General features: G+C 38.3%; 1 long non-coding RNA gene across 1 annotated transcript in view; it reads right to left on the reverse strand.

Annotated features, from left to right (window-relative positions):
- Positions 1-4,270: 4,270 nt before the first annotated feature.
- LOC141570623 (uncharacterized) overlaps positions 4,271-14,309 on the reverse strand; it is a 30,744-nt gene continuing 20,705 nt past the window's right edge. Inside the window, exons 2-3 of the long non-coding RNA XR_012494832.1 lie at positions 5,671-5,806; positions 4,271-4,743 (exon numbers count right to left, since the gene is read on the reverse strand). This is a non-coding gene — a long non-coding RNA (uncharacterized LOC141570623). The remainder of the gene's footprint in view (positions 4,744-5,670; positions 5,807-14,309) is intronic.

Here is a 14,309-nt window from a genome sequence, read left to right on the forward strand (position 1 = left end):
GGGTACCTAATAAGACTGTTTCTGTGGATTAGAGTCTGTTGGATGGTTAGGATTACGTTTTCTTGAATTGCACTTTGAAATCTATAACTTAAATTGCCATCACTAACTATGATGATGGGCAATGAATTATATTTAAGAAAAGAAAATGTCTGCTAAACCTAGAGAGGTGAGAGGTAACATAGGAGGAATTGAAAAACAAATAGCAGAAATAATTGAAAGAGCCTGGGTAAAGATTATGAATTTCAAAAGCTGTGTCTATGAATTAAGCCCTAAGTATAAGAATGAGATGATTCTGACGTGTACAAATGTGGGCAGGTAAGAAGAGATGGGTGATGGAATTGGCTATTGGAAACTGCTCTGTGTTAAGAAAGACCAGACCTAGAACTGATATGGGCAAGAGACCTGCGAATGTAAAGCAATGTCAACAGTAATATTAACTGTGAAATAATTTCATAAACAGTTGTCTGTGAACAAATCTAAGGCTAGGAAGAGCAGTACACGAAAGAGAAAACAAAACAAAACAGTAGCATAAAAACAGGCAGGAAATGCGGAGCCCATGACTTGAAAGGTCTCTTTTGATCTCAGTGTTCTATGATTCCAAAACAAATGTGTCTCCTTTGTGAATTCTTTCTAAGCAATAACAATTCGAGGTTCAGTTGAATGTCAAACATGTCTGCCCCTCTCCCAGGCTGTCTGATACTGGTCTGGTGAATCTTAATGGCTTATGACTCAGCAGGTTCAGGAAGTATCAACAGATGTCTTTTCTCTGTTTGTTAAAACTCATGACCAATGCCTCTTATAACTTAAAATTTTAAACCAAAATGTCTAAAAAAATTCTAAATGTCTAAAATTTGAAACTGAATGTCTAAAAATAACAAAGTTCACCTCAGAATAGACTCAAAATATTTTATGATTTATTGGTTCAAATTTCAAAAGTTCAAGAAATATGGCAAAGTTTGGTGGTGATATTGCAATTGTTTTCCCCCAGGAATCTAGCAATCTGTCAGAATCATGTACTTAAAAAAAATATGCATGTTTATAGACATGTATATTTTAAATTATGTAATTATAGATTCCTGTGTACTTTAAAAACTTTCCCCGATGGACACTGCTTGGTATTATAATGTATACGTATAGCTTGTTTCTTGACATTTTCTCTTAGATGAATTGATCATGTATCCTACTTAGGGAAAAGTAAGTTCAGTGAAACTATAGTAAATTAGACACCAAGAAAAAGGCAAAAGACATGAATGTAAATTGAAGTGACTTTAAGGACTGGATATAGGATGACATCAGCATGTTGGCAAGAAATAGAGATACACAGCAAGGCTAGACTGTCTGATGATCTGTTCAGGGTGGAACAAATGAAGATGAAGGCAATGCAAAGCTACAGCAATAAATACAACTGTCTAAACCGTGCCCTTCATGGTTATTAGTATATTTATTTTCTAGTGTAGAGGATATTATTTAACATATAGAATTCATATTTCACCTCCCTCTTTTTCCGTCCCATGCTTTCGTCTATCAACCCTGCTCTAACTCTGATTGGCTACCCACTCCAAGAAGATTATTTTGAAACTTGTTCTGTAATAAACTCCTCCAATATCTTTCAGGGTTTGTTCTTCCTCAGCCTATCCAAAACTTGACTTTTTACTTGACCATGAAACTTTCTTTATTGCTCACTTAATGGTTTCTACTTACCGACAAGAGTCTTAGATTTCTTCATGAAAGCAGGTCTGCAACAAGGCTTGCATTCAGTTAGTTAACAAGCAATACCAGGGAATGGAAAGAGTGAACCCAGGAAGCAGGGAAACCAATACAAAGGTGTGTTATCAAATTGATCACTGCTATGGACAATTGGAGATCAATCCATCTGGGATATTCTGAGGAGCCCTGTAGAAAAAGCACCTCAGAATTGTTTGCCCAAAGGATGGAAGAGGGGAGCATGTATCCACCAGCTAAGTGTTGGTCAAGTTTTGTCCAATCAGTGTTAACTCCCTCCATTTTTAGATTACACGTAAGTGAGTACCACATTTTGTTGTCGGAAAGGCCCTTGGGCAGGAGGCAAGAGATGAGACGTATAGTTCAGCTGAGGTGCTGTCACATTACATCTGTGTAAAGCTGGTTGTTGCAGCAATTCCTGAAGTAAGCAGTGGCCCAAGGGGATATGAAGGGAGACTCATGAAGTGTTTCATACAAGGGACAGGCAGTTCCTTAATCATTGCTTCATCTAGTCCATGATTCTCCTAACTTTACCTTGTCAATAATCCTCTTCTGGAATCACTGACATCTCCCTTAAACACTCTCTCCCTCACCTCAACTTCCTGCCACCAGGACGCTGTTCCAACCTTCTCAATGATGGTAACACTAAAACCTCCATCTGTCTCTATGACCTGTGTCTGTCATTTTTCATGGCTTCAGTATACATGGTGATGACCCCTTAACTCTCTGGCCTAACAACTCCTCATCTTCAGGTGTCACTTAACCTCACTTACCCCCAGCATAGCCACACCTGCAGCTACACCATCACATAGGCCTTCCACACTTACACATCTTGAGCACAGGAATTTTTTTCCCAATACACAACCTATTCTCTTCCTCATCCCCTCTGCTCTCTTCTGTGGCCTCTAATGCTTCTTTACTTCCCAACCCATATTCAAGAATTCTGATCTTATTTGCTCCTTATCTAGGCTGGACTTCTCACGTCAATAATGTGAGATACCACCTTAAAATTCTGTGCCTCTTTTACCCACTGTCTACTTTCTTGGTTTGGTATCCTTAGTCCTTATCAAAGATTGCTGGAGAAAATTCTCAAAGTCATGATACCAGACTCAGCTACAAATTTATACTGTTTCATCTCTGCTTAAATAGCAATCTTATTTATGTATTTTTTCGAATCACTAGACTAGCACATTCCTTGCATGCTTTTCCACATTCCCCATGCTTCTATTCCTAACCTTATGTACTCATTCTCAGTAGATGCCCTTGCTTCCCACTTCACTGAGGAGAGAGAGAGAGAGAGAGAGAGAGAGAGAGAGAGAGAGAGAGAGAGACATTACAACATAAGCCCCTTCAACTTCGCTTATTTCCACCTCCAAATTTGTGCCCTTTCCCAATCTTTGCTTCTGTCTCTGCAGAAAACTAACCCAACTCCCTATATGGCTAATGCCACCTTTTAAGACTATAATGTCAAAAGAAATGCAACAGGCTCTAACCTGAGCTTAATATTAAACTATTTCTGTCAGCACACCAGTGTGCTCGAAGTCCTGCAGATTTTGAATGGCATTTCTCTTTCATTTGTCATCATGCTGATACACCAACCCAAGGCCAACTGCAATGCATTCATCTTTTGAAACGAATCATGTTTTCCTACCGGTTGCCTCCTCTTCACACCCCAGCTGGATCAGAGCACTAGTCTCCTGGCTGGTCTTCAGGATGCTGTCAGACTCATTACTTCATAGCATCCTTTTCATCAATAACTAACAGAATGCTTAAGGTCTCAACCTTAAGGAGTGTTCAGGACCTCTGTAATCAAGCTTCTCACATACCCACACTACTGGAGGAGAAGTACATTTCTTAGCACATACTGTGTCTGTTTCTTATATCTTTTCCTCCCAGTTGGATTATCCACATTCGACTCGTTCTCCACCAATTACATCAGTGGGCGTTAATCTTTCCCTTCTCCAAATGTCTATTGTATGTGTAGTCTGTAGTATATTTGCTTATATACTGTTTTATTATTTTTCATTATTTCTTCTGTGTAGGACTTGTCTTCAACGAGGGAGTACACTCCCAAGGACTTTATCTTGTACGTCTTTTGTCTGACAACAGTGGCCACTCCTTAAGCACTTAGTAGAAATACGCACTGACTTCATTGATGAGTCAGAGCTTTTCATTTGAAACAAGAAATCTACACGTGTGTACCTGAATCTCAAACAGTCTGTACCAGCTCTTCAAAATTCATTATTAGGACAAATTGGCACAATTAGGATCATCTTGTTTTTCTGTTAGTGTTGGTTGTGAATGACCTAGCTTAAGGGGAATCTTGGACCCTGGGGATCATCCCTACATGTACTGTTCCAACCAAGCACAGTGCCTAAGTGTTGATCCCAAACTGTGTGGATGATGAAATATAAATATAGCCTGTGTCTACACATCGTAAACACTCAAATTGGAATACGAAAATATGAAAACCAAGATTTGACTGTTGTTTTTATAGAGATGCTGACAGCAATCATTTGGGGGTTTCATTTTATAATTTATTTGGAGTTTATACAAATCAGAGCTAAAACATGAGAATTTCACTCACAAGTGTTATGTTCATGGATGTTTAAGAGTCGGTAGAATAAAAATAATTGAAGCACACAGCACTGCAAGTCTCTTTCAGAAAAATAAATTCATAAACATCGACCTCGCCTAAGTTCCAGCCTCATGCGAGCATCTTCACAGTGGCATCCACGACAACCTGTGCCTCAGCAAAGGGGCCTTCCCTGATAGGAAGCTCAATGTTTCTTAAGGCACACCCACTACATTTGGAGACAGATTCCAGTTTTTCAGAATTTCTTCAGTGCTTTTTTTATAGGGGTCACACAAATTCAAATACCTAGGGGCCAGGCACCTAAGTGTGATACCGTAAGGACCGGTGGGGACTTTGGTGACAGGAGATTGTTACTCTGCTCCAGCTGAATACCGCAGACAAGCGATGGGCTGGTGTTGCCAGATCTTCCTGTGATTCAGGAGAAGCTGAAAATCCAAATATTTAAGTGAAATCTTGTCTTTTTGCAATCTTGTGAGCAACTAACTCATTCAAAATGTTTAATGAAACACGAGGGAAGAGGGTGGTAAATAAAACCAATACATCGTTGGGCTAAACCTGGCTTGAAGCCCCTTCGGCTTTTTTTATCTTCTGAGTTAAATCATGCCTTACATTTTTACCTCTGGAAAAGAATGTATTAAACTTACGCTCTTTTACTTAAAAAAGGAAGAAAATAATAAGTCAATTATTTAAGGATGACGATTGTTCTCCATACTTAACCCAATCTTTTTAAAATCCCTTGAGTCTTTTTAATGCAAAATGCATTTCGTTCAAAAATCAATGACATGTATCAATATTGAGGGACTCATGATTTAGAGGGTTGCTTAATGCAAAAGACTGATTTCTGTTAATGATTGTTTTACTTAGTTTGGGTTCATTGTTAAACTTTTCATTTGGAGACCATGCCTAGTATCCTCTAGGTCTCCCAACTTTATGTCATAAGCAAATTTGATAAGCACAGATTCTACATTCTCATTTGGATCATGAATTAAAACTAAGTTGAGCTTTGCTGGACCAAGATCGCTATCTTATGTTAAGCCATCCGTCTGGCTGCCCTGACCCCCAACTAGCTGGTATCCATCGGTTTATGCTTTTTAATCTTTGGAAAAAAAAATTCAACTTTTTAAAGTTATGTCAGCATCTAAACTATAGTTCCCTTTCTTCACAAGAAGATATCAAGGTAGAGTTTGTCAAATATTCTGTCAAAATAAAAATACATTGTGTAAATTATTTTCCTTATTTACCAACTGAAAAGAGAGGCTTAGATCAGTACCATTGTGCTACACCGCTCAGGGGGGCTTCATTCCTATTGTCTTTTACTCAAAAGGCAACCTCAAAGCATAACTCGTACTCACAGAATACAATGTGGCTGCTGCCCGCTGGAGTTGTGCATCCCCACAGCCCTGAATGAGGTTAATTTGGCAGTAGTACCCTTGAGGCATCTATACAGGTATGTTAGTTAGCTCCTGGTGATCACATTCTTAGGCCAGGCTAACAAAACAAAAACAAAAACAAAAAAACCTGATTAACAATTTGCTGGCAGCAGACATCAGACACACTTCAGAATACTCTCCTTTGATAAATATTTTGGTAATATTTGAACTTATACAAGAAATTCTAATTTGGTTATATGATCGATTTTTAATCTTAGTAAATGCTGTTTAACCCCAGAGTAAAATCTAAATATCCCTGGCATTCCACATACATTATAGCTATTGCAGTCAAGGTTATCTATTAGAGTGCAGATTGATGACTACCTTTGGAAAGGGCCAGATACTAAATATTTTAGGATTTGCAGGCCACATATGGTCTTTCTGACACCGTCTTTTAATTTTTCTTTTTCTAGCCATTGCAAATGTTTTAATAGTGGTGATCTAATAAACAGTACGTATTGTCTCACTGCTTTATTTTATTGTGTTTTTTTTTTTCTCTTTATTTTTGGTACTATGTGCATGCATTGTCCTGAGTAGTAAGATATCGACTTATTAGATCTTCACACTAATCCAGGGACATAAGTTCTACAGTTGTCTTTGTATTTTACATTGGGGAAACTGAAGCATAGCGAGGGTTAAGTCCCTTGCCCAAGTTTTCACAACGATTTTCCTCTTACAAAGAATTTCTTAAAAGTGTATCTTACATACATTAAAGGGTGAGAATAAGTGCAGAATGAATACAGGGAATTATCTATTTCTATATAAGGTAATGTGGCCTCAGCCTTTTCCATTTTTTCCTTCTTCTTACCACAGGGTGCAACTGCAGATGTGTGTGTTTTCACTATATTTTGGAATGATAAACTGATATGAAAATATTTTAAATTACATGCCAAAAATGTCTTCACTGTGCACAAAATGGACAAAGTCCAAATGTTAGTTTAAATTTCATGTTATCTGCTGATCTTCCCAGAAGAATCTGAAAGATGTTATTGTTTAAGTCACATAGTTCTTTTGAATAATCTTTTCTTTGTAAACAGTTGGCAATCCAAACTCTGGATTTTTCCATTTAATGTTCAAAGGAAGCTCATTTTTAAGATTGTTTTTAATCAGCATATCTGTCACCTCTTTTTTAACCTTTTTTTGCCATTTCTTTCTGGTGCTGGTTGTTATTTGACTGGCAACTTTAAATTGCTACTCATTTTCTTCTGTAACACTGCAATTTCCTATTCACCAAGACTTGCATTCCCCCCTTGTTTCCTCTAAAACTGAATATTAGTGGTCGTTTTTTCTAAAAGCTGTAATTTTGACATTAACCTTGTTTCTTCTTTTAATTGGTGTTTTCCTGTCAGACAATGGTAGGGGGCTGATAATGGGTGTTATTTATTTTGAGAATCCTGCTTCAGTGGAGCTGTTGTGAAATAAAGGCTTGAAATGAAAGTACTCCTTAAGACCTCTGACAGTGGTGTGAATAAGAAGAAAAGAGAAGGAGACAAGGAAGAGGGAGAAGTAAGGGAGGGAGCAAGAGTAGCACTGGAACGTCCTCATCAATTCAGAAATTAAAGGCCAATTTAGAAGCCGGCAACCACAGGGTTTCTTCAAACTTAAATATAAAGCCATGTCCAGGCCCTTATAAATCCAAGTTGCCCCCCCAGACCAGCCCATTGGCCACTGAACATGACGACAGCTAAATAACAGAATTTTTCCTTCAACACACATGATGCACATTCAAGAGGAAAGGGAAAGTGACCATATTAAAACCCTTTTTCTTAGGCAAACAAGTACGTATTCACATTTTTTATCTTTCGCTGGTTTCCCTCTCGGTGGCTACTCTGCAGCTAATTTTGTCAACATTAATTGTTGGCTTTTTTGAATGTATTGTAATAAATTGCTTATCCCCAGCAAGAAAAAAAAAACAACTTTTGAGGAAAGGTCCCCTTACCCAGAGATGGTTTGTAAATCTAAAGCAGTGTAAGGAAATAAATCATATGGAATTTCAAACCTAAATCCTTTTCTATTTTAATTTGGACAAAGAAAATGGGCTACAGAATTAGATTTAGGTGCTATCGTATTTAGTGTACACATCTTAATTTACTTAACAAGTTTTAAGCATTCCTTCAAGCCTGACAAATAATAGTTCCAATCTTTTTTTTTTTAAGATTTTTTTTTTTTTTTTTTTTAATTGGGGAAGGGGAACAGGACCTTATTGGGGAACAGTGTGTACTTCCAGGCCTTTTTTCCAAGTCAAGTCGTTGTCCTTTCAATCTTTGTTGTGGAGGGTGCTGTTCAGCTTCAAGTTGTTGTCCTTTCAGTCTTAGTTGTGGAGGGCGCAGCTCAGCTCCAGGTCCAGTTGCCGTTACTAGTTGCAGGGGGCGCAGCCCACCATCCCTTGCGGGAGTCGAACCGGCAACCTTGTGGTTGAGAGGATGCGCTCCAACCAACTGAGCCATCCGGGAGCTCAGCAGCTCAGCTCAAGGTGCCGTGTTCAATTTTAGTTGCAGGGGGCGGAGCCCACCATCCCTTGCAGGACTCGGGGAATTGAACTGGCAACCTTGTGGTTGAGAGCCCACTGGCCCATGTGGGAATCAAACCGGCAGCCTTTGGAGTTAGGAGCATGGAGCTCTAACTGCCTGAGCCACCGGGCCAGCCCAATAGTTCCAATTTTAATTCTCTATTTTTACACAAACAACAGTTGAAAGAAAGCATGTTAAATATCTCTGAAAATTTCAATTAAAAATCAGAATTTTTAAGTGCTATCACAGATATCCATTATTTGAAACTAACCTAATTGTTTCAACCTTTTCCCCCCTAGTTTCCATAGCTTTAAACCTCTGACAGTGTTACATTTAAGAATTATCTAATTCTAAGGATTGGTTTCCCTGCCTCCATATTTTAATTAATAAAACTGTGTGTCATTTTTAGCATGGTAATCTAATCAATAGGACATGCTTCTACCAGATTACAATAATTAGAAAACATCATTTATAGTAGAATCAACATTAATTTTTTTATAATGTAATAAATCGTGATAAAAATAGAATACAGTATACAAGGAGATCAGAGCATGGAACGTTTTTACATGGTGCATTCAAATCAACACTTTTTAAAAAATGGGTTACTTCCCAATTTATTCAAGAACCTAGTTGATTATGGATTTGTGTTCAGGGACAAATCTTTGATGTCCCCTTAGCTGGTCTTTATTAAGCAAGTTCCACATGCAAAACCCTGAGTGGTGTTTTTAGATAGTTCACTGGAAATGCTGTATGGGGTTCAGCCCTTGTCTACTAGGAAATGCTGCCAGTCACAGCCAGTGGGGGGAAACCCACATGCTTCTTTTCCACGTTATAACAAACCATTTATTGTGCAGAAAGGACTGATCTGATCAGAAAGATGTGCTTCCATAGAGGGGTAGGTGGATATTTAAAAGGTAATTACGTAGATATATCTAGAAATAAACATTTACATATAGAGAATACTAGTAATTGTCAGACACTGGGAAGATTTTCAAAATTTTATTGAAGTATAATGTCCATTCAAAAATTGTAGGTATAGAACTCCATGAATTTTTACAAACTATAGTTGTATAATCAGCACCCAGACCAAGAAACAGAATATTATCAGCACTCCTGAAGCCACTACTTCTTCCATCTGGAGTGTAACGCCTTCCTGTCTTCCAACAGCTCTGCCTGTTTTGGAACTTTATATAAATTGAAGCATTCTGTACACACTATTTTCTGTCTGACTTCTTTCCCTAAACATTTTGTTGGTGAGATTTAGCCACATTGTATGTAGTTGTAGTTCTTTCATTCTCATCCTATCTTGACTATGCCTTGATTTATTTATCCATTCTGTTGTTGATGGGTTTGGGGAACATTTCTAGTTTGAGGTTCATATAAGTGTTGTATGAACATGCTTGAGCAGGGCTCTGGGTTAACGATGCATGTATTTCTGTTGGCTGCTTTCCTAAGGAGGAGATGCTGGATCACAGGTATGCTAGTCGTTCGGATTTACCGCACAGTGCGGATTTCGCACCATGGTCCTACATAGTACCAATCTCCATTCCCATTGGCAGCAAGTGGAGTTGCTCCTCATAGCTGCTGACACTCCATCTTTTCTGTCCTTTTCATTTTAGCCATTCTAGAAAATATGTACCATGTTTCCCCGAAAATATGACCTAGCCGGACAATCAGCTCTAATGTGTCTTTTGGAGCAAAAATTAATATAAGACCTGGTATTATATTATAAAGTTATATTATACTATACTATAAAGACCGGGTCTTATAGTAAAAGAAGACCGGGTCTTATAGTAATTTTTGTTCCAAAAGATGCATTAGCACTGATTGTCTGGCTAGGTCTTATTTTCGGGGAAACATGGTAGCAGCATGGCGCTGTTTTAATTCTCATTTTCCTGATGACCACTGTGATAAGTGTAAAAGCACACTGCCACAGTAATCATATCCTCATGATGATTGGTACTGGTGAGGGAACTGGGCATTACTGGATTTGTGATTTACTCAAATTCACTCAGCTTGGTTGTGGTAAACAAGGATTAGACAGGGAGCTTTTGCTCATTAACGAGGCCCATAATGATACAATGTTAGAGTCAGAAGGGAGTTTTGAGATCATGCCATCCAAAAGTTTCGCACAGATAAAGAAGCTGAGACCCAGAGAGTTGGCTGTGTTAATCACATCAGGCATTAGATTACATTTCCTTTGGTTCTGTCTGGTGGGACACACTGGCTTAGACATCTGGATTTGATTCTGGGTTCTACCACCTACCAGCTGTGTGGCTGAGTCAAGTCAAGTCATCTGCTTTCTCTGGGCATCTATTCTTTAATGAGAGATATATGAGCTCAAAATGTTTTCTTGTGTGTTTATAGCCTCATAGAAGACAATTACTATAAAAAGTGCAACTTTCTGTGGTTTATAGCTGACACAGATTTGAGTGATCTTCAATTGCCAGTATTTCCCCTGTGCCATGAATGCTGGTCTTCAGCAGCTGGATGCTGTCCTTAATTTTTGACTCATATTCCAATGGTTTACCCGGTAGCTCCACCTGGATACCCACAGACACCCCAAACTAACATGTTCCACGCACAATGTGTCCTTCCTCTCCATTTCAGCAACTCCCCTCCCCAATCCTACTTGGAAATCTGTTCCTCTTCCCTGTTTCCTGTCTTAGTTTTTATCGCTGACCTCTACCTGCATTCCTTTTTTCCTTTTTTCCACTGCGTTACCACATACACCATTACATTACTACTCATCACCATGCCACTTTCTATTGGAATCATTTTCTGACAGGGTCCGTAGCTCCAGTCTCTTTTCCCACTCTTTCTCTTTTATCTATCCTCTGCTATCTTGAAGACTTTATCTTTCCATATTCTCATATGACCGCACCCTAATCTTGGTAAAATACATGAAAACATATTTGATAATTCTCTATGGAAAATGAGACGAAATCCAAATTCCATGCTTTGGCATTCAAGGTCTTTAAAATTGGGCACCTACCTGTCTTGCACACCTGAGTTGAATTTCCTGCTGTTCGTTTTGCTTTGCTGCTTCACCTCAGTGTCCCACCACAGATCCTGTCTGCTCTCTGACCACACTGCGTTCCCCGCGTGAGACATACATGCTCCCATTCACTTAAGAAGCTGCAGATCCAGAATATCCTTCTTGTCTACACCTGTTAAACTCCTACTGATCTCCTCACCCCGGAAGCTCCTTTTACCCTTCCTCCCGTTTGCCCAGATCATCTTTATTGTGTCATCTCTGCTTTCACGTCAGTCATTCCAAGTTCTACTGCCACATTTCTCACACGGTGCCCTCCTCATTTGTGTGTGCGTCTATCTTCCCTGCCTCTTTAAGCTCCTCAGGCATCAGGATTGGGTCCCTCCATTGTCATAGCTCCTGTGCTAAATGAATATAGATGCTCAGGGACTAGTTCTTTGAATGTACAAATTAATTTATTGAATTCATTGAAGAGGTGAAAACCCAGGCTATCCTTACTAGTGAAGTACCAAGATACCACTTTCCTCGTTTGTTATTAATATGCTCATTTTGTTTCTTTGCTTTTCTTGTCATCAATTGTTTGTTTTAACTAGGTGTTTGCAATAATGGTGTTTTCGTATACACATCATGTCATCTCTTTGCAATTATGATGTCGTAAATCTGAAGATTTATGTGGGACTCCTTGAGGCTTTAAATTAACTATTATTAGATGACTATCCTGTAAGAAAATTTATCCTAAAATGTAGACGCCCCAAGAGTTGCCAAGTGTAGTGTGTCTAGTGTAATGGAGTATATTCTCTTTGTTGCCCTCTTCAAATTTGGTCTGCACCCTCTGTTTCCATTTTGCAGTGTGTAAAACTGATTCACTAAGCTAATTATGTAATGGTGAGCATAGATTAATCATAACTTTGCTTTTAGAAAAAATCTGAAAAATACCCCCCAAATCTGACATATGAAAAAATATCCAAATACATTTGAAAATTAGAAATAATACAATACCTAGGTAAAACAAACAAAACTCCACAAATAAATCTTCTCTGAAATACAAAGCCCCAGATGGTTTATAAGCACTTTTTTAGGGGGAAAAATACATATATATATATATATATATGTTTATGTGTATATATACATATATAATATGTATATAATAATAATATATATATATATATAAGAATCGACTACTCATAAATGTATAAATGCTTCACATTTTCCTTAAGTTATTTTATGTGGACACAGTCATCATTCAAAAAATTTGCCTTTAATTTAAGCTTTAAAAACCTAAGAATGCTGACTTTTTTTATAATCCTGCTTTAAGAATACATTATAAAAACAAGGTAGTGGCTCTCTCACAACAGAAAAGCCTTGAAGTTCTTTAAAATAATTAGGGTAAATAACAATGCACTAGGAAAAGTTCATTTAAATTTTCCAAAATGGTTTTCCTCTTAAAATATTACAGATTTCACAAATAATTTCTAAAGAATAGAAATGTGCAGAACAAAGAAAAGGAACATTTTCAGGCAAATCACAAAAAGAAAAACTAATAAGGGTTAAACATTTTTTGCACTTTGTTCAAACATCCATATTTTGATTTTGTTCTCACTTAAGTAGCGCTAAATTATAGTATGAAGCCCATGTTAGCAACTACTTTCAATAGCCACATTATCCAGGATTACTGGCATTAAACACTAAATTAGCATTAGCTGACTGCTATTGTTTATAAATTAATTTTTTTCTGTTTCTGTGTGTTCTGTGAATTACATTGTATAATCTCCCTGCTCTTAAGGGACATAGGGTGTTACAGTGAAAATAATTGTGGTCTAGAAACTGAAGACTTAGAAACAAAATGTGATTTGCCACTAAGTGGCTCTGTGACCTTGGATGAGTCACTTAACTTTTGCTGACTCTCTTTTAAAGTCGTTGGATTGGAACTAGATGATGTGTGAAAAGTCTAAAAGTAAATGACTCTTCTTGGGCCCATATTAAAGAGGATTATGCTTATAAGATACTGCTATTCTAGATCCAGTCCTTTCCCTACCATTTTTTGTATTAAGGCTCTTCCAGTTGGAAGTGACTAAACCTATCTCAAAAAACCCAAAGCCAAAGAAATACTTTGTTGGCTCACAAAGCTGAAAAGTCTAGGAATAGAATTAGGTCTCAAAGTCTGGAGGGATCCAAGGGCTGCAAATGTGACATCAAAATCTAGTTTCTAAAATGTTTTTCTCAGCACTGCTTTCCTTTGACTTGTCTTCATTCTGAGGCAGGTTCTTTTCATGTGGTATTCTCTGGTAACTCCAGACTTGTCATCTTTACAACAAGCAACACCAGTGCACACGTATTTCCAACAAAGTCCCCAGTGGCCAGGTCTGAGCCACGTCCTCTCCTGGTACTGTTGGACATGAGCAAAGATAGGGATGGTGGTGCATTTCCACTAGAACAGAGACGGGTGGTTCCCCAAGGGAAACTGAGTTACAGCTTGCATGATAAGGAAAATGGATACAGAACAGACAAAAATGACAGATGTCCCCTGCAACTATGCGATTTGGGTGACTTCTTTGTGATGTGCCTATCTTTTCCCCTTTCTATACTGCCAGCTCCTTGGATAGCAAGAACCACGTTTATTTGCTCTGTATCTTCTATCAGACCTATCACTGGTCTTTGAAATGAGTGGAAATCGTCGATGTTTCAGTCAGCCTCCCATTACGGTGACTTTGGGAACCACCACAACATTTGAGCCCAGGCCAGGCACAGTGGGGTTCTAGGACCGGGCCATTTCTGCCCAATGCTGTACAGAATGCCTGGCACATATTAGGCGCTTATTAAATACCTGCTGAATGGATGGCATAGAAGTCACACCATGGGGCAATAACCGAACTTAAAAGTATTGATTCTGGAAAAGAACAGACTCAGGGAAATACAAAAAGCTATCCTCCTCCATCTGAATGGTTGGCATGAGGAAGAAGCCTGAGATTGCTGTCTCTCCATCTTTTGTCTACTATGGACAATTTTGGATTGGGAGCTTCCCATTGGGTTGGTCAATACTTTGTTAGGCTTGCATG

This window comes from Rhinolophus sinicus, linkage group LG03, assembly GCF_036562045.2.
Source record: "Rhinolophus sinicus isolate RSC01 linkage group LG03, ASM3656204v1, whole genome shotgun sequence".
Taxonomy (NCBI): Eukaryota; Metazoa; Chordata; class Mammalia; order Chiroptera; family Rhinolophidae; genus Rhinolophus; species Rhinolophus sinicus.